Source organism: Heliconius melpomene, chromosome 17 (assembly GCF_056956725.1).
Source record: "Heliconius melpomene rosina isolate 202511_hmr_F chromosome 17, ASM5695672v1, whole genome shotgun sequence".
In the NCBI taxonomy this organism is placed as follows: domain Eukaryota; kingdom Metazoa; phylum Arthropoda; class Insecta; order Lepidoptera; family Nymphalidae; genus Heliconius; species Heliconius melpomene.
In genome coordinates, this window is record NC_140405.1 from 4,247,695 (window position 1) to 4,275,374 (window position 27,680).

At 31.2% G+C, this 27,680-nt stretch overlaps 1 protein-coding gene and 1 non-coding gene across 3 annotated transcripts in view; one reads left to right on the forward strand and one right to left on the reverse strand.

Moving 5' to 3' along the window:
• LOC146529897 (cytochrome P450 4g15-like) overlaps positions 1-27,680 on the reverse strand; it is a 286,682-nt gene that overhangs the window by 60,593 nt on the left and 198,409 nt on the right. The gene's annotated exons all lie outside the window — the stretch shown is intronic.
• On the forward strand, positions 9,130-9,200 carry TRNAA-GGC (transfer RNA alanine (anticodon GGC)). Its single transcript has one exon. It is a non-coding gene; the product is annotated as a tRNA-Ala (tRNA).

Sequence of the window (27,680 nt, forward strand, 5' to 3'; positions counted from 1 at the left end):
TTGCTCCATTGATAATTCCTTCGTAAAGAGGACATTTTTAGTACAACTTCATTTGAATAACAAGAAAACAAGAATAAAATTGTTATTGTAAATAAAACTTCAAGTTAATTTATTTTTAATATTTTACTTCATCAATTTTTTCTAACTCATCTATAGTATTCCTTCAATTCATAAATCTAATTAAGGCCGTCGTGGTGCAGCAACACTGCGTCTCTCTGTAAACGCGACAGTAGTGTGTTCGATTTCTACTAGGGGGAATAAATAATTTTAATTTCCTTGCTCTGGGAAGTCCGCTAGATCATGGAATGAATAGAGAGGTTGATGAAGAGAAAGGAGGAAGAAGAGGTGTTCTCTGTATCTGTTCTGCTAAGCACAAAGCGTGAAACTAAAAATAAATTTTTTTCATATTTCAATCACTTTATTATACTCGTATGTATATATCATTAAATAAGACGTCATAAAAAATAACCTTATAGTTAAATAACTCTACCTACATCTTATAAATTTCATTTATTTCTCAATAAACGAAGCAAGTGTCCTCTGCCACGGATGGTGGTTTAATTAAGAACTAGCGTAGCATTTGTTACCCAAGTGGTCTGCATAGGTCATTTTATCATTTATATTGTAATCATGATTATTTATAGGTGTGATATTCTTTTTTTCAAGCAATGATTAATTTGTCACTAAAAGTAATAAATAAGAAAATTGGCTGACCATTTAGCATTTGTTATTTTCGATAACGAGGTGAGTTGAGTTTTTTTTTTTCTTTTAATGAGCTATGAATTTTAAGGAACTGTTTCAAAAAATCATAAGATTAAACCTCAACTCATAAAGATATGGGCGGCGGAATAATTATAAGAAAGCGAGAGACAAAAGCTCAAAGTTACGGTGGAAAAAAAGTATTAAAAATTACTCGAGGTTAACATACTCCGCTGATGGTCACATAATTCTCAAATGTAGAATTTAATAAAAAAATAATTGGTAAGATATATCATAACAGGCGACCAGTTGTGACAAAGGGGCACAAGCATGCGTGTTTAAACGCGATAGGTTGTGTGTGAGTTCGATTCCCATTCCAGGAAATTATATATATTTTTTTTTCTCTTCGCTCTCGTAACAATGTGCACACAATTCAGCGGAAAATGGGGAAGGAAACGGAAAACGCATAAGTATCTGAATCGGGATGGAGTATTTTAACACTAGGTTCCCAGGTTCCCTCTGCCTACTTTGATACAGCGGAAAGCTAAAAAAAGTAATTTAAATACATTATAATATATTAATTACAACAGTAATATAATTTAAATTGTTTAAATTCAAGTTTTTCTCATGGATTAAATACTTTATTTAAAAAAACATAAGTGACAGATTGCTTATAGCGCTTAATGCATACGTAAAAATATAATCTGGTGTAGGTATATTCTGTATCTGTATTTTAGCACATTGAAAAAAATAAAAAAATAAAATTGTCCTTAACGATAAATAATAAGAAAGACGTTCATGAAAAAGAAAATTAAATATTTTAAGCACTGTAATCAGAGGTGGACAGAGAAGACGGTTTTTTGAAATAGCATGAATGGTAAAGTACAAGATTATTTCCTCAACTTTTAGTGTTAACTTGTAAAGAAATTAGTTTAAAATTAAAGGAAATATAAATTAAAGTCAATTAGAGAATTTTTCCATAATTGATTTAAAGTGAACCGCTGGAATGAGTTGGTCAAACAAAATTGGCGAAAATTAATTATTTTTATGAAGATTTAACTTGAATACTTATATAAAATAATTAATTATGTTTTTTTTAAATAATACAATTAATAAATTTCAATTATTTTTTAATCCATATTAAAACGAATTAAATCTACTACTGTAAATAATTAAAATAGTTATTTGAAAAAGAAAATCAAATATTTTAAGCACTCTAGTTTAAACAAGCCTGTTATCGACAGACTAGTTTTTGTTGCAGTCTCAGATGAATGGCAAAACTGTGTGATTATTTCAATATTTCCTTATTTTTTAGTGTCAATAAACCAGTAAAGATTAAGGAACCTTTAAGTTCTTTTCGGAATTCTTTTTTGCCTCGCAAGAATTAATTTTCTGGTAATAAAACTGGCTCGCTCTGCAGTTAACAAAAATTCAATTACTACAGACTTCTTAACCTGTTCAGGCTTGTTGGACCCATGTAATTAATTGAGTAATGTTAGATAGAAAAAGATGTCAAAATTTGTTTAGAAATAAAATTTAAAAGGTTGCCGTATCTATTACTACAGTTAACAATACAAAGAGAAATATACGAATAGAACGAAAAGAAAACCACAATCTAATCAAATAGTAATAAAAAATAAACTTTTAAGTAAAATTTCATAAAAATAATTTAAGGATTAATTCAGTTTATATGTATATACTAATAATAAACAAGCGGCATTCCAAACGAAATGCAAATCTCATCGAAATTAAACATTTCGTTTAAATAAATTGCAGCATGGCTTTATACAAAAATAAAATAGCCTATCCAGCGAAGTTGTTATCGGCGTTATTATTAATAATTAAAGCGATTATTTACACGAGACAGTCCAGCAGCAGAAAATAATTAATATTGTTAATAGGTAGCTAGAGGCACGCGTATCCATATCGTAGAAGCATGTAATGGAGGCGATAGTGCTGGTGAAAATACACGTAACGTTTTTCGTTTATCATTTGAAGGTTATTTTTTTTATTGTAAAATGTTTGCCTTCAGACATGTCTATTTTTAATGTAAAGTAGATGTCAAAATGAGACTTAGTTTAATATATGAAAAAAAAAAACACAATCTATATATATAAAAGGACTTGTCCTCACTGACTGAGGTAAGACGCACGCACAGCCGTAACCGCTGTGCGTAGAAACGTGAAATTTGGAGAGATGTTTACTTTCGTAATCTGGACATCCACTAAGAAGGGATTTTGAAAAATTTTAACCCTAAAGGGACGAAATAGGGATTGAAAGTTTGTATGGAAAAAAAAATGAAATCGGCACTGATTTTTATAAAATTTGAAATTTCGATTTTTAAAAGTATTTAATTGAACACGTGTTTCATCGTTTTCTAGAATTCTCCCCCTAAGGGTGTAAATAAGAGGTTGAAAGTTTGTATGGAAAAATCTTTAAATCGCCACCGATTTTTAAAAACTTTGAAATTGAGACTCTTAAAAATATTTCATTGAACATATGTTTCATGGTTTATTAGAATTCACCCCTAAGGGTCCAAAAAACCAGGCGGAGCTGCGCGCGCCTTCTAGTTTTATTATAATTTTACATAACTTCGAGATTTGTTTCGATAAATGGTTGATATGTACGAGTAAATTATTTTGTGTATCCCGTGGATAGCAGGATAGGCAGAGGGGAATCTAGTGTTAAGACACTCCGCTCCACATTCTACGTCGAATTCTGAAGGCATTGATTGGAGAAATTCGACAGCGGTATGTGATGAACATGTGCAAGTAAGTTTACAGAAAATTTGAAAAAATATATGTGAAAGTGGGTAACAAAATTAATTTGACCTGTATATTTTCACCTGCCGTCCAAAGCGCGGGTTAATATCGTCATCGTTGTAGGTACTTATTATCATAAACATGTTTGCACTTTACTGTGGAACAATGTAACATACTACAACCTGTACTCCTCCATACATGGACAGCTTATGAGAACGAAGGCGCATAGCTCGCTTAATAGGATATTTTGTATCAAATTTGAATATTAAATTTTAAAGTAAAGGAATTTTTATAAATATACGTAAAGGAATATTATTTTTTAAAAATATATCATCGAATATAAGATGGATTTATAAAAAAATACGATAAATACTTAGATTCTCTTTTTCTCTTTTTTTTATCTAAGTCACTGTCAAATAATTATAGTTTTACCAGTAAAAGTCTAGTATCTTCAGTAATTAACGCTTACTAGTTTTACATCATCAATCTACAAATAACATAAATATTTCCAACTTTCTTACTATTAATTAATTCCAGAGCATCTTACCTACAAAGCTAGAAATGGTGGGTAAAGGTATGGCTATTTAACATAAACAAGTACACGAATAATTTACAAACGCACAGATATTTTTATTAACATTTTTAGATAAAACTACTGACTTATGTCCGTCTGTACGCAATTGCAAAGCACGGCAGCTAAAATAAATGGACACGTGAATTAAAGTTCCAGTGGAGAGTTGTAATGAAGATAACGTCAGTGTGGACGCGGCCCGATAAACGACTGACGGCGTTTCCAAGATAAACCTTTAATTATTGTGATAATACCTCTTTGGAACTAGGGACGACGGTTGAGGCTTGGAACCTTGGACTGTCTGAGGATCATCTGTTTTTATCGGAATGACTGCAATGTTGCTTTGTTGTTTTGTTGGTAATATTAGTTACTGAATCAGTAGCTTTAGGGAAGCGCGGTGTTGAGCTACGCCACTCAATATCCAATGTCTCGAGAATTCTGCGGAAAATGGAGATCTATCTGTCTTAATATCAGCTACTTGTGCCTACCTTGCCGTAGGCGGGATACAGCACAGCGTATTGCAATAAAAAACAATATGGTGACGATCAAATTAGCAACTGTCACGATTGAAGCGACATAAGAAATATAATATTCTAAATTTTATATAATTATTTAATTCCTTATAGTTTAGCTGGCCTTTCAAGCAAACTTACCACTAATTAAAATATAATCAAAAAGAAGAGTGGGGTGCAAACACACGTATTGAAAAATTATAAAATTATAAAACGATCTAAACCTATAAAGAAATAATGATGATTTTTCACATTTTAGATACGTCATTCATTCATTATCGAGTGTTCGGAAGTACGGATTGCTAAAATCTCCACAGCACCGCCCACATTTCGCACAAATATAATAATGTGCTTATAACGAGGCGAGAAACACCCACCACTACCGCCCTCTCCCACTTTCTATCTTATTAATAGATACTAATGACTGATTGCGAATTAAATTATTAATCATTCTTTTTGCAACCATCATAATTACTTAAAGATTAATGTATCTTGCAAAGTGCGGCCATGCCTCCAGAATTTGCCGGAAAGTGGAGAACGGAGTGTCTAAACACTAGGTTTCCTCTGCCTACCCATGTGCGGGATAAAGCGTGAAGCTGACTTTTGATTAATGTATCTTGTAAAAAGAATTAATAACGGTATTCGCAACGAATAAACGTTTAATAATTCGGGCGGATATGACAAATAAAACCAATTCGATCGAAGATATCATGTTTCCGCTATCAATCTTGGTGAAAAACAATGAGTTGACGGCGGAGGAGGCGATTTCCCACGGCCGCAAGCCATCGGCCAGGAGACTCGCAGCAAGGTGAAGTAATAAGTCACGAGGTAAGGATATGGAACATACATACATATAATGTAATTTTTTTTTTAATAAATTCTACTATTAAAAAATAAAGTTATAGTTTTAGTAGATATTCTCCCAAGTTTAATACGTTTTTTTTTTAATATTGCCAAAAATATTTTGAATTCTAGTTGGGAATGCTTAAATTTTTATTAAAATGAAATTATTTTTATTTTTTTTTCTAAAGAATCATTAAAATATTTATAAAGTCTTTACTTTTTTTTGGAAATGATAAGTAATTTTTATACAAAATATTCTATAGTAGTAACTATAGTTTAAAAACAGATTTGAATTTCAATCTATTTCAAAATTATTTATTTATATATAGTAGTCAAGTCTGATCTTAAGAACCTAGTGTTGAGACACTCTGTTCCCATTAAGACACTTCCGCTCTCCTCAAAAAAAATATCGAACACAAAACGATCATGATATATAACGAAGCTTGACTGAGCTTATTTCATCGATTAAGGGTTTAAAATACCAGCCTTATACTTTACTTTGGCAGAGGGAGCCTAGTTTTAAGACATTCCGCCCCCCCACTTTCCGTTGAACTTTCGTAGTGTTGAGTGGCGGAACTCAACGATGCGCTTTGCTTTATGACAGCGACGAAATGAAAATATTAATAAATCATAATTCATTCCCCCTAGTGGGAATCAAATCCGCATCCACACGCTTTTGCCACTGCGCCACGATGGCCTCAAATGCCTTAGTTATGGCTTATTTTTATTAACAAAGTTTAGAAGTCAATTAACAATTATAAATGTGATGAATATTTAAAAAGTTGCCAACAATAAGCTGAAAATCCTTAAGGACACCATTATACATTTTAAAATTAATTCGCCTTCAAATTGGTAGTGATTTATTATTATTGATGCCGTCTACGGTTGCGTAATAAATTACTTTAACATAATAATTAACCGTCGCCTCCGTGCACGTGAATTAACGATGAGTTAAGCTTGTTAAAGATTTTAAGGCTCCATTTTATAGCTGTTTAACCATAGGTTTAACTTTAAAAAGGAGAATGCTCCTTCACACTTTTCCTATATAGCAATGTAAGTAGAGAGAAAGTAGTAACATTATTCTCGTTCCATTATTCCTAGTATTTCACCAACAGCAGGGTAAGCAGAGGGAACCTAGTGTTAAGACACTCCATTTCCTACTTTTCGCTGAATTTTTCGAGGTATTGCGTATTGAGTGGAATTCAAAGCCTGGCATTTGCCTTAGTGCCAGAGCGAAGAAATTAAAATATTAATAAATAATCGAACCCACAACCGTCGCGATACAGTCACGTTCTTGTTCCCCTGCGCCATGACGGACTCAGAGATTTTAATAAAAAGATCTTACATAATATTGACAATAATACTAATATTCCAGTTGATGATTTCTTTTTTACGCAAAATACCATAATAAAGTTTGTCCACGCTGTCATATATTTAAATCGTAAGAGCGACTAAAGCTTAATATTAAATGTTGTATGGAATATAATAGATGGTTTACAAAATTCTTCCACTGGCTACAATAAATTTTCAAATAGGAATATAATTAGATTTTAGACTTTTTTTAGCGTTTTTATTTAGCGTACCTACAAATACCACTGTTAGAGAAATTAAAACACCCTACGGCTCTTCTAGATCAAAGCGATTTGGTTAGATGGAAGCCACCAATTTTTTTTATATATCTTTAGGGAGTCACCTAAACACTTATTGGTAGGGTGTAAAGTTTTCCTAGATAACAGTCAATATATCGTCATATGTCTCAAATTTAGACATTCAGAGGAGAAGCGGGAGGCTGAAATGTCGTTCAAAAAGTTTCTAAATGTATGGAACATTCCCCCCACGACGACTCCTTGTGAGTCAAGCCTGCGGCATCAAGCCAATTTTGCAGTTAATATATCTGCTCTGATTGCTGAGACTTGCTTTACCAACGTTGTATTTGGAACAGTTATTCAAATATCTCTTGAAATCTTTATTATTTAGTAGCCTTTATAAGAAATGAAAATATACATTTAAATAAATATTTCATTTCCTCGAACCACAATTTTTTGTGTGACAATATTTTAAAATAACATGAATTGAAAGTGAAACTCGATTTAATTATTTTGCAAAATATTTGACCTATATTCATTAATAACAACGAAAATGATTTTGAAATAATTATCTCAAGTAGGTCTGCATAATCCTTTCTATCCGCTCATTATATGAAATCTGTCTGTGAATTACCGTTGAAGCAAAAAGTTGCTTAAACATCCGTGGTCCTTAATTAGTAAGGGGAATATTTTAAATATTATTATAAGATGAATGTCAGCTTCATGCTGTATCTCGCATATAACAGGACAGGTTTAGTGAACCTAGTGTCAATACACTCCGTTCCCCACTTTCTGCGGAATTCTTCGAGGTATTACGTGTTGAGTAACGAAACTCAACGCCGGGCTTTTCTCTTAATGCTAGAGCGAAAATATTATTAAATAATAATTCATTCTTCCGAGTGGAGAACGAATCCACAACCGTCGCGATACAGTCACACCCTTGTGCCTCTGCGCCAAGACGGCCTCAAAACAACGGCCGGTTTGTGTAAAACAGAACGCTTAATAAAATCGTAAAAGAAAACCTAAAGTGACGTAAGTGACGAAATAATAACCGTATGAGATATTAATATTAGATATGTCAGTATGTACGTAGACGTCATCTTTTTTCCAATAAGAAAGAGCTAAGAAATTATTTAGTATGCCATTCACGGTGTATATAATATGTGTACAAAATATTATTTAGTGAAACAAAATGATAACTACGACAAATCGGTTAACTTATTAGAGTTAACTAATTTTTTTTCCCTTGAAATTTGTATATCACAGATATATTTTAGAACCTACAATGGATCATGGTTAGCTAACTAAATAAGTAATGAAGTTATACCTTTATCTCATTAATAATACTAAAAATATATTCAATTTTGACTTTTAATAAAATTCCATTCATCTAAAACAAATCTTAACATAAAAATCTATGGCATCCTACATCAAATTCATCCTATATCTTATAAAACAAAGTCGCTTTTTGTGTCTGTCTGAACTTTCTAACTCTTCTTCTTCTAAACCACCCAACGGATTTGGATGCGGTTTTCACCATTAGGTCGAGTATTTCTCAGGGAAGGTTTATATATAGTTTATTATTTGTACATTCTTATGTAAATTAACATAAATACGATAAATGCGTATAAAGTCCTACCCGCTGAGACACTTTGGCGCATGCGCTGCTTTAATGGTAAATACTACATGAAAAAAATGTACTGGAGTATAACTAACGTGTAGTGATCATATTTCTGTCTAAAAATAGTAATTTCAATATATTTTTTATTGTGAGGGATATTTTTCCATAATGGTATTAATCCTTATCCTTTAAAATACTTTATTAAATTTCTACGTTAAACGAAGATAAAATTTGCTTTTTAAACTATTTCGAAATTGCGAATAGTTTTACAGAAAAACGCATTTAATTATTGACAAATCACGCCGTTCACACATCAACTGTATCGAGTCAAGTTTCACTTATCCCTTACTCTCAGCATATAAATAAGTATATTAGTTACGTTGGCCATTTAATGTAGATCAAAACTGTCTTTTCTGTTTTTCATTTTAATAAGTACTTTAGAAGTTGTTACAATATCAAAAAATCCTTGCTGCGAAACGCGCCTCGCGACGTTATGCTTATACAAGCGAGTCCGCCGCGCCCGCCTGCCTTACACGCATCGGTGGTTCAGTGGCAGAATGCTCGCCTGGCACGCGGGCGGCCCGGGTTCAATTCCCGGCCGATGCATTCTATTTAATTTTCGTCACAGGCAGCCACGTAGTGCTTGCTTTTCATCAGGGACAGAATACCCTCTTCAGCATTAACCACAAGCTCGAAAAAAAAAAACCCGCCTGCCTTTATAGCAACGAAGATTTAGATGAGTTTGCACGTATTGGATAATTCGAGTTGAATGTATTATTTAATGTCATTTAAGTATCTAAAAATAGTAATTTAAATATATTTTAATAAGTACTTGAAAAGATTAGTATCACAGATATAAAATTACGGTACCTACTAAAAAATCCTTGCTGTATAAAACAATTGGAAAATCCTTATTGAAACTACGAAAATGCGGGTTGCATTAGGGTTTAATTAATTTTCACATTATCTTAAGTGATTTGCAAACATACATTATATGAATAATCCAGTAGTAAAAGCGGGCGAAGCCGCAATAGGGTCGCTAGTATCCAATAAGACCAAAAAGTAACTAGCCTTACTATTTAACTAATAATAATCGCAAGGTCCACAATGCACCCTGCGAGCCAGAACAATGTGGAACCAGCTACCATATCCATTACCACATTTCTATACATGTACAGAGATTTGAGAACTTGTTATAGGGCCGAGCACCCTAATATTGACCATTTTAATAAGACCTATCATTAAAATATTAAACTAGAATATTATAGAAGAGATTAGAGATCTATATATATTGGTGGTAGGGCTTATGCAACGTGCGCCAACGTCACGTGTCGCGAGGGTGCAGGACAGGTGCTCGACCAACGATTTGAGGGTATTTCATAGCATAATGCATAACTATGCGTGTTGCCTGTAATATGTAGGGTGACCGCATGAAAAATGTTATATTGCAATAAAAAAATAATATTAAGCTTAACAAGATAATTTTAAATAAAATCCTATATTATGTTTTTAGAAATAAATATATTTTCTTACTATTGATTTAATTATTTTTAGTACTGAAACGTTAGTACAGGAAAACATGAAACTTTGATTCAGAATTGAACTTAAAAAGTGCAGAAAATGTGAAGTATATTTTGAACAAAATTAAAGCATATATTCACATTTTAATTAAAATTATTCGTATTTCTTATAAAAATATAATTATATTTCATACTGTAAAGTAATGTGCATCATAAAATCTCAGAAAATTAATTAAATTTTTGTTAAATATTATTTTTTTTATTGAACATTAAAGCTTTTGCGCAAAGCTTTTGTTTCAAATATAATATATCAAAATAATGATTCGTATTTGCAGTAGCTTAACTAACTTCACTCTTTTATCCGTATTAAAATAATAATATAATTAAAATAAATGAAATAGAAATGGTCGTCCTACATTAAACATTCGTCCAGTAAAAGCACGTTACACTTATCAAATGCAAATAAACGAGTTTTGTTTGAATAAAGCCAACCCTTCGATTATAATAAAATTATAAGTTCATATGCATATGGGATAGGTGTATGTCAGAGTGCGTGTGCTGTTTGTTTATCTTTTATTACTTTAAAATATTATCACTACATGAACGACATTAAATATTTCCATTTTAATATTTAGTGATAATAGTTTACTATAGTGAAACATTTTATAAAACCTTCATGGCGTAGCGGTACTTCGCCTGACGTTAATAGTGGCGGTTCATTCATTACTCACATTAGGGACAGAAAAGCGCGGCGTTGAGTACCGAATCTCAAGGCTAGGTTAGGCTATTAGAAAAAAAATTGGAAATTAATTTTTATTGATGATTAATTAAAATTGAACAATTTTCCTTAATGGATCTAATAATATTTTCATCCATGTTTAGCAACAGAATATATTGAAAACCACTAAGCTAAGATAAAATCATGTCATTTATAACAGAACTTAAATCATCACTAAGGTATTTTGGTCTTTAGAATGAATCAAATTGCTATTATTTTTTCTTGCGATCTTTTATATTCGTCAGTGTGATACCTTTTGTTGCATTTGGGTTATTGAAAGTGAGTCTGCAACAACTTTGACTGATCTCGCGATACTATTCATATATTTCAACAGCATTATATCTTGCTTTGAAATCATCGGCGAGTCTATTGAAAGCTATCCTACGATGATGTGACCTTTATCTTCACTATTTCTATCGGGATCTTAAGTGCGAACAGTATCTATACCTTTGAAGGAATCTTATAAAAAAATACTTCATCGAATTTATAAAGGAAAAATATCTGTACAAATCAACTATTATTGCAACTAATTTATGCCCATATATGGTAGATATTTACGAGTAAGTTAGGATCAAGAGTGTATGGTGTTCGAAATTTGGGTTTGTTTTTACATTACGAAAATGAAGATTCTAACGCATTAGTCCGGCCTAACCGCATACGTAATACATTTATTTTACTTTAGTAGAGTCGTACTGGTCATATTAGCGTGTTAGATCCCCCGGATGCCCAAAGAAGTGATGGCAGAACGCCGTGATGCCTTATCACTGATGATGTTGAATACTGTGTAAAGTGGGGTAGGATACTTCGGAAAATAGACTCTTTGCACCAAAGGCTGGGGCTAATGCCAGATTGTAAATACTAAATATCAAGGATTTTTCTTGTCGTATATTACTGATTTAAAAAAAAAATTAAATTCTGGCATTAGTTAGGTATTGCAAAACCCCTTTTAAATTGAATAATATTTTTACTTATTGACATTAGCCATACATAGTTAGCAGTTATTGCCTCTGTCATAATAACGTATACGAGTACAAATGTGATTGCATCTCATCTCATATATGAACTTTATTTCCTATACAGTCCATAAGATTTCACATACACTAGATATTTCACACGGCGTGCAATGAATAATAGATACCGGTATTTTCGCTGTATAATTGACGTAAAGCACATCTTGCGCGAATAAACTTACGATATAGTTAAAACGATTAATCTAGCACGGTAGGTGGTAAAAATGACGAATAATGAGACGAAACACCTCTGGAGTTCCTCGCGTGCCAATTATTGATATAATTATTTTAAAAATATGACCATCTTTTGTAATATTTAAGACTAAAGTGGTAATATTTTTGTGTTTATATTATACACTACGGTGTCTGGTTTATTAATTGACTCTTTATACGACTCGGAGTCCCTTCACACATTCGTGAAGTTTTAATTATGTAGCTGACTGTACATACTTCATCACAGTCAAGTTCTTTATAGAGGCTGGTCGAGACATTTATTATTTGTGATGCGTTGAATGAAATTAAGGACAAACGTTTAACTTGACCCAACCCGAAAACAAGGTATTCTCGTAATGACCACGGATTCACAACGCCATTAATGGAAGAAGCGAGTAAGTCCTGGCATATATTGATGACGCAATTTATGGTACTTAACCTAGTAATTAGCAAGTTCTTACAGTCTGTATGGTTTTCAATTTTCTTAACACTAACATTAAAAAAGAATCTATTTGTGTGAATAATGACGTTTAACAACTTGAAATATGATGTGGGTAAATGTGTTAAAATGTACTTTTTGATTCACGTGCAAATTTCGAAAAAAAATACATTTGTAAGTTTTAAGTGGAGAAATACCTTATATTTTTTTTAAAGTTACGTGCCTCAAAAGGAAAAAACAGAACCTTTATAGCACTTTCTCGTCCGTCTGTCAAAACCATTCAGATATCAAGCTGAAATTTATATCAAGTATATCTATAGGGTACATCCAGTTCTATGGTCCCTTGCAGCACAGAAAAAATCAAAATCAAAATTAGCATTAAAGAGCATTTTATATGCACAGTTATGGTACATTTGTATGAAATTCGCCGCGTAAACAAAGCCCATAGGATATTTCATGTGGATCTAGGGTTACGGAATTTACCACTAATTGAGAACTTATAATAAAAACAAAAGAAAATATATGAAAAGGAAAATATATAATAATTGAATAGAAAAAAAAACACTAGAAATTTATAATTGTTATTAATATCATACAAAATACATCCGCAAATTTAAGTTAAATTTTACTTCATTGCAATGCTCATCATTCAATTCCTAAAATTCACGATAACCAAGCAACCGTAAAAAGTATTATTATTATACTATGATAAAGACCAAAACGAAGAAAAAACTAAAATACTGAATGAAAAATAACTTAAATCGTTCTTAGTCGAGTCTACAAATAAAATTGATTAGAAGGCTTATAAATAAATAAGAAAAAAAAAAAACAAACACAAAGTGGCACAGCAAGTGAACTTTATCTACAATTCACAGATCTTTAAAAAGATTGCAAATTAATCTGATACTGTGTGTAACTCATTAAAGTGTAAAACTTATCACCAAACGAGACATCTGAAAAGTGACTTGTGATTACACTTCGTTTACACCAACCAGCCAGCAACCTATTAGTATCGCTAAGAGGAATACGAATACATTCATTTCGATTATCAATTAATTACTTCTTTACACGCAGACGTGAGATAAACCCTATATTTTTAACATAAACAAGCAAGTTTTAATTAACAGCAAATTAAAATGAAATATTTCTGTGGACAGTGTTAATAAAGCGAATAATATGTGTAGTTTGCACATTTTTCTGTTCTTATCACATTCAAGTAATGTCATACTCTTAATAAAAATCGCAATTTACTGGACATATATATTTATACGATCAATTGTTATAACTTTTCACAGTAAATAAGATTTCTCAATAATAGTTAAATTCTGATAAAAACTAGAAGAGCAAACTGATAATCTTGAGAAATGGGAGTTGTGGATGATATTTTTTTATTTAGAATACATTATTCATTTTATTATATAAAACGTACCGTATTTATTTGTATAGGAGGTGATAAATACAGTTATTTTAATTAACGCTTGCAAACGTTGCCAACTCTTTACTGCAATGTAGGCAATACTTGGGTGCTTTATCTTTGTTTAAATATTTGCTAAGAAATTTAAGACTTTCAGTTGAGGTGCTTAATAGTGCACTCACTTTTTATTTTCACTTGTAATTGCTGTAGAAACTACGCTGGAACAACTTATTGGAGATCAGGTATGTGAAGATGAGGATTTTACATTAACATAACTCACATGAACAAAGAGCTAACTAGAAATAGTACAAAAACTTAATGGAGTGGACTCCAATATATTAAATTTAATTAAATTCCACAACAATACCTACATATCTTAAGATTCAATAAACAGTTTATCTCCTGATTTCTTCTTTATATATGTTTTCATATTTTTTGAATGACAAGAAAACTTTACATCGATCGAAAAACACTATATTATTTAATCATACTGGTTTATTAAATCTGTATTAGGCATTTGAACATCAATAGCTATAACAACAATAATCATTGGTCTGGGTACGTATGCTATTTCTACAATTACTTCTAGTAATTTATTTTGAGTGGGTTCTATTCCGTACTATACATTAAGCTGTCCTGCAGTAATTGATATGGAATTTCATGCTCCAAAGGTCGATTTAAATTAATTTACACATTAAAAAGACAAGTGGAGTGGTCGTGAAACGTTATAGTAAATAGTTTTAATCTGATGCGCAACGAGCGAGGCTGCTATGGGAATGACACGTATTAAGGAACATATTAACTCTGTGTATTAATAGTATTTTATTATATTATATGTATAAATATTTATATATTCGCTTAAGCTTATCAAATCAGGAATTAAATTTATTTATTGGTATTGACACTATGTTTACGAATTAATTGTCAAAAATAGTAAATAGTAATGATATTTTTATGATTTATTAACTGTTACATAAGATAATTGAAAATTATTACACCAAAACAGAGTTGTTTTGAAATTATTGAAATTATATTTTAACAAATAACTGCAGTATAAACAATACAAGAATAATATTAATATCTATGGACGTATACACATTGTGAATTGAATTCTTTTTAAAAATAAAAAATCCTAATAAAATAAACCCTACCATATATTATTATCGGATATAAATGCATAGGCACTTCTCAATAAAACTCAAAGGGTTAAATTGATTACGTATTTATAAATAGGCTGTATGTAATACCGGATAGTGGTTAGGGGGTGAGTTTTTGTTCATTTCTGCAAATGCAAAATCCTTTATGATTGACGGCGGATACTTAAGATGTTTACAGACAAAATAAGAAATAAACGGAATATTGAACGGAAGCAATGGTGGATATTGACCCTTTGAGACCCTTGCCCAAATACAATGAAGGATCAACAAAAATAGAGAGTGTGGAGCGCGCGCCGGCACATCTGCCGGTCACTATCGAATAAATCTACTAAAATAATATTTTTATTTTGATTACTCACGGCTTGAGCAGATGTTGGAATCACTTAACACTTACGTTTAGATCGTCGAACACAGCAAGTTGCTATTTCTAAGAATATTATTTTCTTAAAATTTTTCTGTAATAAATATTATTAACAAAAATAACTAAATTTAAATTCAAGTTCAATTAAAACTTACGTGTGCCACTTGCTTTATAGTTCCCTTGTTTTAAATCAAAATAAAATAAATCAGCTTGACACTGTATGCCGCACACAGCAGGGTAGGTAGAGGGAACATAGTGTTAAGACACTCCGGTCCCCATTTTCCGCCGAATTCTGGAGGCATTACGTGTTGAGTGGCGGAACTCAACACCGGGCTTTTGCCTCGACATCAAAGCGAAGAACTGGAAATATAAATTTAAATAAATATTAAATCTCCTCGAGTGGGGATCGAACCCCCAACCTGCCCGTTTACACGCTTGTGCCCCTAACGCCACGACTGGCCCCAATACTACTTAAAAAAATTAACAGTTAATTATGTATTTCTGAACTTTGTAACCGTATGTAGCATCATCTATAAGGGCTGTAAGTCGCTAGTCATTATCTTATTATTGACCTAGTACAAGGTGTGGTACACCTTGGGGTGTTTTAAAAATCGTTACAATGTGATACGGTGCGATACGTAGGGGAATAACAATTTGTATTGATAAGAGTAGATTCGATTCTCTTACATTGTTTGAAAATAAATCTTAAAAGTAAAAAAGGACTAAAAAATTGTCAAATATTTTAATTTTTTAACGCACTGAGGTACGAGCTTGTATCTGTTAGCTAGACAGGTTATTGGTTCTTAAAAATATTTAATATTTTAATTTGCACCACTCAACATGCAATACCTCCAGAATTTGGCGGAAACTGGGGAACGGAAGTATTTTAATGCAAAAGGAGTATATTTTCACTAGGTTCCCAGGTTCCCCCTGTTAAGTGAGGGATACAGCGAAGAAAATAGAATTAAGTACTAAGCACAAAAACAAAAACTTTGTATTTTCGATTAACATTGGATACTAAGCATGAATGACATTAATCTATGCAGATACTCTTTCATTTTCATAGTTAATAAGCAATGTCTAAGGTAAAATCTGATATGGTTAAGCTTATGCTACTATTATTACAATTCTCATATACATTTTATAATAAGCAACGGCTGTTTTAATAATATTTATGAAATGAATGTAAGTAGATGAACTCCTTTCATTTTAATAAAAATGTGTATAGTCAAGTGTGAGTTCAATTGGCACAGGCGAGTGCTCTGTACTAGTTTCGGGATTGAAGAGCAACGAGAAGTACAACTTATACAAGTTCCTAAAATTAGGTATATGGACAAATGCACTCATTTTGTATAAAATGAACTGTAAATATAAGCTTGCAATATTTCTTTTAGTATTTTATTTACTTGTACGTACTGAATTTGTACCAAAACTCATAGTTTTAATCAAAACCTTAAGGTATATATAAAGTACTTCACTTTATAAGTATTGTTTAAGAAATATGCGACAAAAACGTAGTATATCTCTTGTTCAATGACTTAAAAGTTTGTTATTTTGTCAGATATTTAAAAAAAAAGGCATATTAATTAGTGAAACATAACATCGCACTCAGCCTATGCAGATTAAAAACGTCTATAATATTTATATAATAATAATAATAATATACTTCATTTATTTAAGTGACCAGAGACTCATTATGGTTAGTAAACAATATTTCTTACAGACTAGGTTAGTTACAATTATAGTTATATTTTAAATAAATGTTACAATACACATGAATCATCGCTGCACCGTCCCGTTCCCATATGTAATGTATTAACATACATTTCCCGGAAGTGAAATTTCAATCAAAGTTATCATAAAAGTCAAACACATCCCAATTACGCAATAATAGTCTTATGTTTCAAACTATATTTTAAATTATAATGTATAAAGAAGATTTCTTCTTCAATAAGTCTTTTTTAACGATAGAATATAAAATTTAATTGATTTCATGCGTTGGTGACATTTACTAACAGCTTCCATTCACAAAGTGGCAATTTTACAAGCAATGAAAGAAGATAATAAATAAAATTAACATTGTTGCGTGTTACAACAATCAGCAAAGATGCCGCAGTACGGAGCGGGCGGGTCTGGATCATTTTTCTTTATAAACCTTATATCATTTTACTTTACGGATGAGCAAAATTTATTTTATTTAAAAAAATTTCGTCAGACATACTCATTACTAGCAAGTACATTAATGAAACACATAGCCTAAATTTTTAAAGACTTTAAATTATTTATAAATTTAGTAAGCAGTCGTTATTTTTGGATTTACATAAAAAATATTTTACTTTAAACTCCATCGAAAAATGTCTATTTTTTCAATCAATGCATTCTTAAAAAAAAAAGCAAAAAAAAATGACCCAGTAACTTTAGGACGTATATAAATCTTTAACGCTTCGACACATCTCGACCACGCGTCAGGTTATGATCTGTATAAAATGGCTCTTTGTGGTTCCCGTTTCACGTGGCACATACAATGGACGAGCGTCTAACTTATAAATTTTAGTACGAACAAAGGCGCCATATCGACAATGTCTCTGAATATAATATCGATAAATGACGGCCGGACGGTGATATTAAAATATATCGGCCGTGAGAACCCAGTAAATCAATGCTGATGATGGCTTAAATCATGTTGGGAACCTGTTATTGATAGCGAGGCAATAAAGCTGCTACTGAACCACTGTGTACAAGTAAATCATAATAAAATCTATATATACTTTAGTCTTGTTTTACCACTTGTTTATTTATTTGAACGATACAGGAACACTTTGTAGGAGGTACGTTCTTTGATGGCTAGTGTCAGTTCGTGTATCGCTGTACCTACGCTATTAGGACGGCGCGGCGAGACGAAATAACACAACAAAACAGTCTTCCGCTCAATTTCCTTCGAAACGTCAAATGTTTGCTTTCGAAAAGGATTTTAAAATGCAACAACTTTTTATACGTATTGAGTTTTGCATGGTAAGTGACGTCAGTGGTCCCCACTTTTGCGCCAAAGCCACCTTCTCATAAGGTGTAGAATTGCGTGAACGTCTCATCTCTAACAATACGAGCGCAGGAGTTTACGTTCAATTCGATGCGCGGATATCGGTTGAGCTACAATACTATTTGATTGCTTCATTATGCGAAATCAGTTCCCAGTTCATTGTATATCATTTTGCATGTTATATCTTCTCTTATCCCAATTTAATCATCTCGGATATTGGACCACCAGGATAACTTTGTATCGGGTTGCTTTACTGTATAAAGAATTATATAATGAGGCCAGTAATGGCGCAAGGGCAAGTAAACTGTAAATGCGACAGGTTATGGGTTCGATTCCCATTTGAGAAATTAATATTTTCATTTTTTCCCTCTTATAGATTCCCTGTACCTATCTTGCCGTGTGCGGGATACAGCGTGAAGCTAACAAATAAATAATAACTTAGTTCAACTTAACACATGATATTCTTTTACAATATCATTAAAATCTTTAAAAATGACGAATCCATATGTATTCTTTAAATGCTAGTCTTTCTCTTATAAATTACGAGCGAGCGATGTGTCTACATTTTTTATTGCTACTTAAATATGTTGTCGTACCATAAATATTTTATGTCACTTTTAATGGCGATTAATCTGTATATATTTGGCTCTTGTTTATTTAGTTTCAAATGTCTATAAAATTCTGTATTAATTATTTTCTCTAAACTAATAGCTATGTCTTTCAAAATTAGTTAATTAATTTTAAGAAATTAGACCACTATAGAAACATATTATATTATAGACAATGAATTTAATTTTTATATTAAAGAACACACTGTATACAACTAAATTTAAGAGCTTGTCTCTGCAGTATTGAAATGTGGATTTAGATTTATTTGAAACGCAGAAACTCTCGAATCTAATGCCTTCGCGAGCTTTCATTCAGCTTGATTCGTTTCAATTTGCCTGACATCTTATTTTCAACATGGTGGTCCGTGGATCGCAGTAACTGCCATTTTATTGTCTAACATCGAGAGATAAATGAAGGAACTGCTCATCTTGTTTAGTTATTTAATGTGATTTATATGAATTATATAAATTACTGTGAATATATTTATTTTTCGGCTTGATAATATGTCCCGCATATTTGGAGTCCCCAAATTTTGGAGGCATTGCGTGTTGAGTGATGAAAATATTAATAAATAATAATTAATTTTCACGAGTGGCAATCAAATCAGCAACCATCGCGTTTATAGTGACAAGTTATGCCACTGCGCCACGAAGACCTCGAATCTTAATTATCTATATGAATTATATAAATTACTGTGGTAACTTTAGGTTTTATAGCATTTTTTCATAGTAAGCGATGAAATTTTGTTAGGGCCGATCATTTATTTTTAAGAATATACCTAAAATTAGTAATACACCATGAAAAAGTGTAAAAGTGTAACTGTACACTGTAACAGGCATAACAATAGGGTATCGTTTCTTCGAAGTCCAAAGCAAAGTGCCGACGACGTCTGGATGGTCATTCGTTAAATTTAGCGTTAGTGATCCCATCTACATGCTTTATTCGTAACCTTTTGAGGCCTATGAAAGTAAAAAGAAATAGTGAAGGTGAAGAGAACTGTTAACTATAATGGAAACGGATTATCTTAATATATTACGTACGTAGTAGAGATTTTTTATTTTAGATATAGGTAGTACAAAAATATAAAATAAATAATATAAAAAGCCTTTTAGTTCTTGCTAAATACAGTTTGTCAATTTAAAAATTCTAAAGAAAGTTGGTTAACATAAATAAATAAATCACATAGAATAGGTTTTTTTCTTTTTTTTTTTATGTTTATAGTCTTCACAGGTAAGGCTGCATCTTCTATGTCTATTCTGCTCTTTCATTATAGAATTCCGAATGTGCCAGTATGTTCTAATGTTATTAACAATAATTTTATCTGCCTCTGTCAGTAGAAAGATTAATGTTTTTCAAAATAGACTCAGAACATAGACGAATTAAAATAAATTAATATTTAAATTTTAAATAGTAAATCACTAGTAGGAATTGGAATTTTCTTAATCTATACATATCTCATTTAAATGAGAATATTATCTACTTAACCTTAGAATCATAAATTTATAGATTGAATTTGGGGAAAATTTAAATTAAATGAAATACGCAATTAATATTCTTTAGCTGGGTCAACAAAAACCTGTATGGCGGACACGTGCATTTTCATTCACTCATTCAGTTGGTTCACTGTACAAAATACGTGAATGGATATGAAACGAAATCGTTACCATACTTTACGAGAGTAATATAGAAGCTCGTTTACATTTTATGAAGGAGCGGCATGCAGCAGACCCGGCAACCCGTCAACCAGGAACCAATTCTCATTTATACCAAAAAACAATCAGTTCGCGAGACGCATTCATCGGGAAATCTTTGAATGACATTGCGATATATGTTTTTGTTGTCTGTGTTACAAATGTATAGAGTTGTCATGTATTTATAAAGGAAGTAATTCCAATATAATATTTTATTGCATCAAAATGCACTGTAAAGTGGGAAATGGAAAACGGATTATTTACTTTATTTAGTTTTATGTGTGTTTTCATTTCGTAAAAGTTACAACAGCCTGACCTTAACTGTATATCTGTCATAGATTTTAGAAATGTAACTCCTATGTTAAAAATTAAGAGACCAGAATTACTATTTGAAGATTGTTCAATTCCACCATATTTAAGGTCATTCAGAACAGCATTTCTACACTTGTTCTATATATTAATACCTGTAAGCTCGTAGAATACACGATGACACCGCTCCGTGGACTCGTGTAAAAAGTTGTAACACGCCTAGAGACTACAGGCCCGTTGGTTCATTTAGATAGTGCTCTCACGCGCTACCCCATTCATCTCGAGCATTTATCTCTGAGAGCGGATGCTGTCTACAACTTTTATATAAAAATCTTGATCCGTGGAAAACTGGCGTATCAGTGAGTTCACTCTTGATTCTTTGAATGCCACAGGTTTTGTAGTAATGGAGGGCGGTTCCTTCAATGACTTCTAATAGTTCAATCGCTGTTAGTCGATTAAAGTTTTTTATTGTAATTGCTTTTCACACCGTTCTTTTTATTTATTCTTAAAGTTTATTCAATAGATTAATGATCGTTTATTTAATGTATTTAATAAAAATATAACTAAATATCGATAGAAATTACAACAAAAAAGCTTAAAGAAGAAGAAGAATTTAATAAAAAATGCTGCAAAATCAACTTCACTCAAAAGCTTCGAGGAAACATAAATTTGAATATTTTATATTAATATTGGCTGGATACATCTTTGTGATCTCGAGGTATAAGGGTTCCGTTTTTACCTTTTGTAGTACCTACGCAACTCTAAAAAACAACTTCCTCTTGACCACACCAAATGACATTTACGGGCATATCACAAGCTTTTATGATATCGATATAAACATAACCGTCGTTATCATTTATTTTCACATAAAAATTAAGCAACGAAAGATAAAGGACATCGTATTTGTTAATTAATCTTATCTTTAAAAAAATGTATTTCTTTTGATATCTATCTTTATGAAGCAAATACAAGTTTCATATCGAGAGTGTAAAAAAAGGCGATCAACTAATCAATAGCATCATGTCGCCGTAGATAGTGTATCTGTATACAACCTTACTTAAGATAAAATTCAAATTTTAGATTATGAAGTAATAACATACTTTAATAAAAAGTTTATTTTATTATGCCATCAATCTTGTGGGTCGCGACATCGGTCTCTCCATCAGCCTCATAGAAACTATATCTTCATATTTTTTATGAGCAATGCCCTACTAATAACTCGTTAAAAATAGCTTAATGTAAATAAAATTATGTTTTATTATTCAATTTACTGAACTTATTATAATAAAAAATCTATTTTTATGTTTATAAAATGTTTTTGATGTGGTTAACAAGGCACAGGATAGGTTTCCATACGCTTGAAAATAGAGATCTCATCTATCACTATATTTAGGAAAGTAAAGGTGAAAAAAATATATATTTTCGCTCCGCAGCAGGGTAAGAAAATACACCATTTTCCGAAGTTGATTCCCTTTGCCCCCCACAAAATTTTCGTAACATTACATTTAATAACCAACAACTCGCGTTTTAATATTAGACCGCTACACCAGGACGGTACCTAAAGGGATAGACAAACAGAAATCACACAATTCTTAATTCTCAAATTCGAGAATTCAATAATATAAATGTGTCTAATATATAACGTTTTATAATTACAGAAGTGATTGGCAAGTTCGTATGCAACGACCATTATTAATATGCATATTGTTAGCTATAATTATTAATTTTGAAACTGTAACTAATATAAATATTTTAGTATAATCATAACCATATTTTTATCTACGAGCATCCTAAAGGATAGATAAGTTAACTATAGCTTATATCGAATATTTGATCGAGTAATCTTATCTTCGTCCTGTAGGTAAACGTGTTTTAAGTCTTCATTTATTTTTAATTAACATCAAATATTGAAAACGTTATAAAAGAATAAACAAAAAAGTTTTATCGACTTTCAGGTTTCTTGTGCATTTAAATAAATATTTTCAGTTATCAATTATTTCGATTTTTGCAGTATAACAACTTGAAAAGAAATAATAAAAAGCAGCACCGAGGATTCATCTATAGATATTTTGATTACGCAGCGAATTAAATAAACAAACTTAAGTTTGTTTATTAACATGAATTACGAAATAATATAAGTTTGTAATGAGATTTTCTTTGTAATACCTATCACTTTTCCCTTTTTGTATTTTTTCATTTATTTGTATTGTTAGTTCTCGTTTCATTCTAAATTTCAAAACTGTAGGTTCACGGGAAGTACAACCACAGGTTTTTATTTTCTCGTAAACTTTTAATACGCTGACTTAGAAGCCCATTTTTTTTGTATATTATATATTGATTTAATTCTTAAACAGACGGACAGACTGAACAAAAAACAAAAACGAATACCAGAGGAACGAAACACCAAAATAATACTTAAATCAAATACTTAACAGGATTTTTAATCGCCATTCTCGATCGATATGTACATAATAAAACATTTGTTTCTTGTAACAGAATACTACTTTCACTATAAAAGTTAAACGTTCCTGTTGACAGTTAAATATTTATATTCTTAGAAAAAGAATTTCATTCCTACGTGTAATACTAAACTCTTTTTCCGGAATCTCATTGAAGGGTCGAAAGTCAGTTCTGTGTTGACATTGCTTAGGCTTTCTACGCACGAATCGCTTAATTATAAATACATACCATTTTTAGTCTAAGTTCAATTAAATTTATTTATTTATAATATTATAAAGCATTTATTTTAGATATGTTTTTTATTTGTTAATTTTTTTTTTATCTTTATAGAAGTGTATATGCTTTGCTCAGCAAGTTACAATTAATAAATAAAATACGAATATATACTTTATGCACGTTAACTACACATTTTTGAAGACCTAAAATTTTAATACCTACCTAAAGGCTTTCAACAAACTCTTATTAAAATGTCTTTTCTATTCTAACATTTTATAAACTTACACTATATTGTGAATTAATTCATTTATTATTATGAGTGTATACAGCCTTAAGTAAAATAAAGTTCAAATGTTTGGCGGCTACCGATTTCAAAAATGTGATTATTTAACTTTAACGTACATTTTTGTAGTTGAAGCGTACTTTAGTTAGATCACATCCGCTTAAATAACTTGTTACTCTATTAGTGATGTTTATATTTGAGAGTAAACATGGAATATATATGTAATTATCATATTCCTGTAAAACAACAAACCAACATAAATAACCTAAAATTTGTAGCAAAAAATACTAACTTTAATTTTAAAACAATAATTTCGAATACAATTTTCGCATGTCTCAAAATAATTCAACGTTGAATTACAGCAGACGTCACATTCCACTACTAACGTCACGCGACTAAAAGTGTCAAAAAAAGAAGAAATAAAAAAAAACTAAAATGTCATTGCGTAATTTTATAAGGCCCAATAATAAGGTCCATTCACACTCATGCCAGTGGATATTTTTTTTCAATGTCAAGTCGGGACAGCCATGCCGTGCAATTTTGTACAAAAAACTATAAAATCAATAATGGCCGCGTGCACGTGTTGCCGATGGATTATAGATTATGTTCAACGAAGATTTCTCAGCGTTTCGTGTTTTCGCGTCAGGTACACAAGCTTGTGAACGATGAACTGTGGAGTGGCTTATACTTATTACTTTTCTGTGATAGTAGAAAAAAATTGGACTTTGCATTTTTATATCGTATTAGGAAAAAATATAATTAAACTATCAAATTTTGTTATTTTAGTGTAAAACAATTTATTAATATTTCTCTCCAAACATAAATGAGCAAATTATGACAGATCTAAATAGGAAAATAATATCGAAACGTTTTCTTAACATGTCTCTTTATAATATTATTCACGTTAAAATTTATTAAAGCTACTCCATAGTTTTTCCTATCCCTTCATGGATTCTTTACAAAGCAATTCTATACAATTATAACGGCCGAAATTGTAACTGTCTCCTCACAAAACATCGACGTTGAGAAAATGCTGCAAAAGCAGGTAATTTTATATAAAGACGGTATCTTTTATGATTGTTAAAAAAAGATATACAGTTATTTCATCAAGATATAAAGTATAGATAAGGTCTAATAAATAGGTCAGCAGCTTACTTGCACTAATTTCGGTTATTAGGCTTTCGGCGAAAACTACTTAAGGTAATTTATTGTTTTATAATCAATAGATAGATATATTTGTGCGGAATGTATTTTTAAGTGCAAATTATTGATTTTTTTGTATAACTGTAAGTGGAGGATTTTGACTATGATTTCACATATTTATATTATTATAAGTATTAATTATAGTTATTGCAGATTCGTAGGTACTTACCATAAATAGCTATCCTTTGTGTGGTTATATACTGTATACGTAGGTCTTAAAAAATATCCTTACCGTAGTGTAAACCAAAAACAATTTTTGATAATAAATCACATTTTTTTTTTATTTTTGTTTACTTAAGTATTTACGTGCTTAATCTATAATATATATTAAATCGAAAGGTCACTCACTCATCACGAAATCTCAGAAACTACATGTGCTAGGAATGTCAAATTTTGCATAGGAGTTATTTATAGGACGTAGGTGTTCGCTAAGACGGGAATTTGCAATATTCGACTTCTAGGGGGTTGTTTTTGGGGTTGAAAGTTTGTATGAAACTTCGTTACTACAAATGCTAGGAGTCTCAAATTTTGCATGGACGTCACTTATAGGACGTAGCTCGTAGTTCAAGCAGGCGAAGCCGCGGGCGGGCGGGTTATTTATATATCCATAAATGTTATACATAATAACAGAAATACAAATTAGTATACGAGAGTAAATAGTCTATTTAACATATAGGCCAATCAATAGAAAGAAAAACATGATATAAAAATGTAGAGACCGCTGTAAAAGGCAACACAGTCATATGCCTTATACCAAACCTGATTATAACCACTAAATCAGCCCAGCTTCATGTTTAACGTTAATATAAAAACAAATTGGAACTTTATTACGTATGCTTAAAATATATATGACATTAATTCAATGCTAATGTAGACAGACGAACGATGTTTACTCTAAAACTGCATTAGGAGTTGACTAGTTTTTATAGAAAATTTAATTATATAAATAGAAACGAATTCAAATTCAATGTAAATTTACATAAATATATGGTAAATATTGCAATGGTCGATGTCTTTATATAGAGAATAGATAAGAAATGATTCTGATAAAAATATATTGTTATCTTTAAAAATGAGTTTTTTAGTTGAAGTTTGCTTGTGTACTATAACTATTACTTTCATGTATTAAAATTTATATCCAGTTATTTAATCACTAGCATCTATCTACTTATCTGTTTGTGTTATTATTATTTTTATATTCTATATTATTAATAATAAATAACACAAAAATATACCAAGTGAGTTTTAAATATATTTTTTTACATTATTACATAAATAAATGTACATATATTAATTATTAAATTACACTTATGCCTACCTATATTATACGTAGGTACAAGACTACATAAATACTTTAATTGAATTCTCTTAATTTTGTACGAATGTTTCAAAAAAGTAATTAAAGGAAATATCATAAACGTTTACAAGTTTAAGGATTCAGCTTTACAATGCCCGACGGCATGTCTGCAATGCCTACCGTAAACGACGCTTCCGGTCTGTTTTTAAGTATGGTAACCTACTTCTGGCCTAAAGGGGAGGTAGGGGCATGTATTAACTGCGGTAAATATTAAAACATTTCGTCTCCATGATTAGATTAACTTTTTGTTTTACCTAGTAGATTGGTAGACAAAAAGAACTCAGTTTCAATGAACTATGCAAACATCCTCCACATTTTGAGGTGGGTAGCGGAACTCAACGCCAACGTTGGTTCCCTCCTCTCTTATTTTTATGCTAGTTTCACGTTATTGTATATCCAAAGAAAAAAGATAAAAATAATAATAATTATACGTATTATTACATATTAATATACAGAAATGTAATTATTTTATTATTATGCGACCAATTTTATTGCAAGAAAAAGACATAATAAAACATTTTTCAGAGAACCTGTAAAATTTTTTATCAGCATAAGATACCGGTCATCGGTTTTCATTCGGAACCGGCCAGTAAAAAGAAGATATCTCATTTTATAAATATTAAATTTACACTATAATTACAAGTGTATTTTACAAATCCATTGTTCAATCGATTAACAGTGTACTCGGCGCGGGAACGGGAAAGAAATTACTCCCAGCGAACGAAAGGATAAGGCCATTGACATAAAAGTGGTAAAAAAAAAATTGGGAAAACATCAGAGAACGAGTAATGTCAGTTCGCGTGTGTCGCAGCACGGCGGCTGTCGGCGGCGCGCGCGCATCTCTGAATAACAATAATCGAGAATGAATTGTAATGGCCGCTCGTTTAATTGATTCGGCGACCTGCCGGACCTGTCTCTGCGGTAGAGCGGGAGGATTCATTTAACAATATCGATATTTCATACGCGACTTATTCATATTTATAGTGATTATCAGCTTGGGAAAAATATTTTGACTTAAGCTTGAGTTAT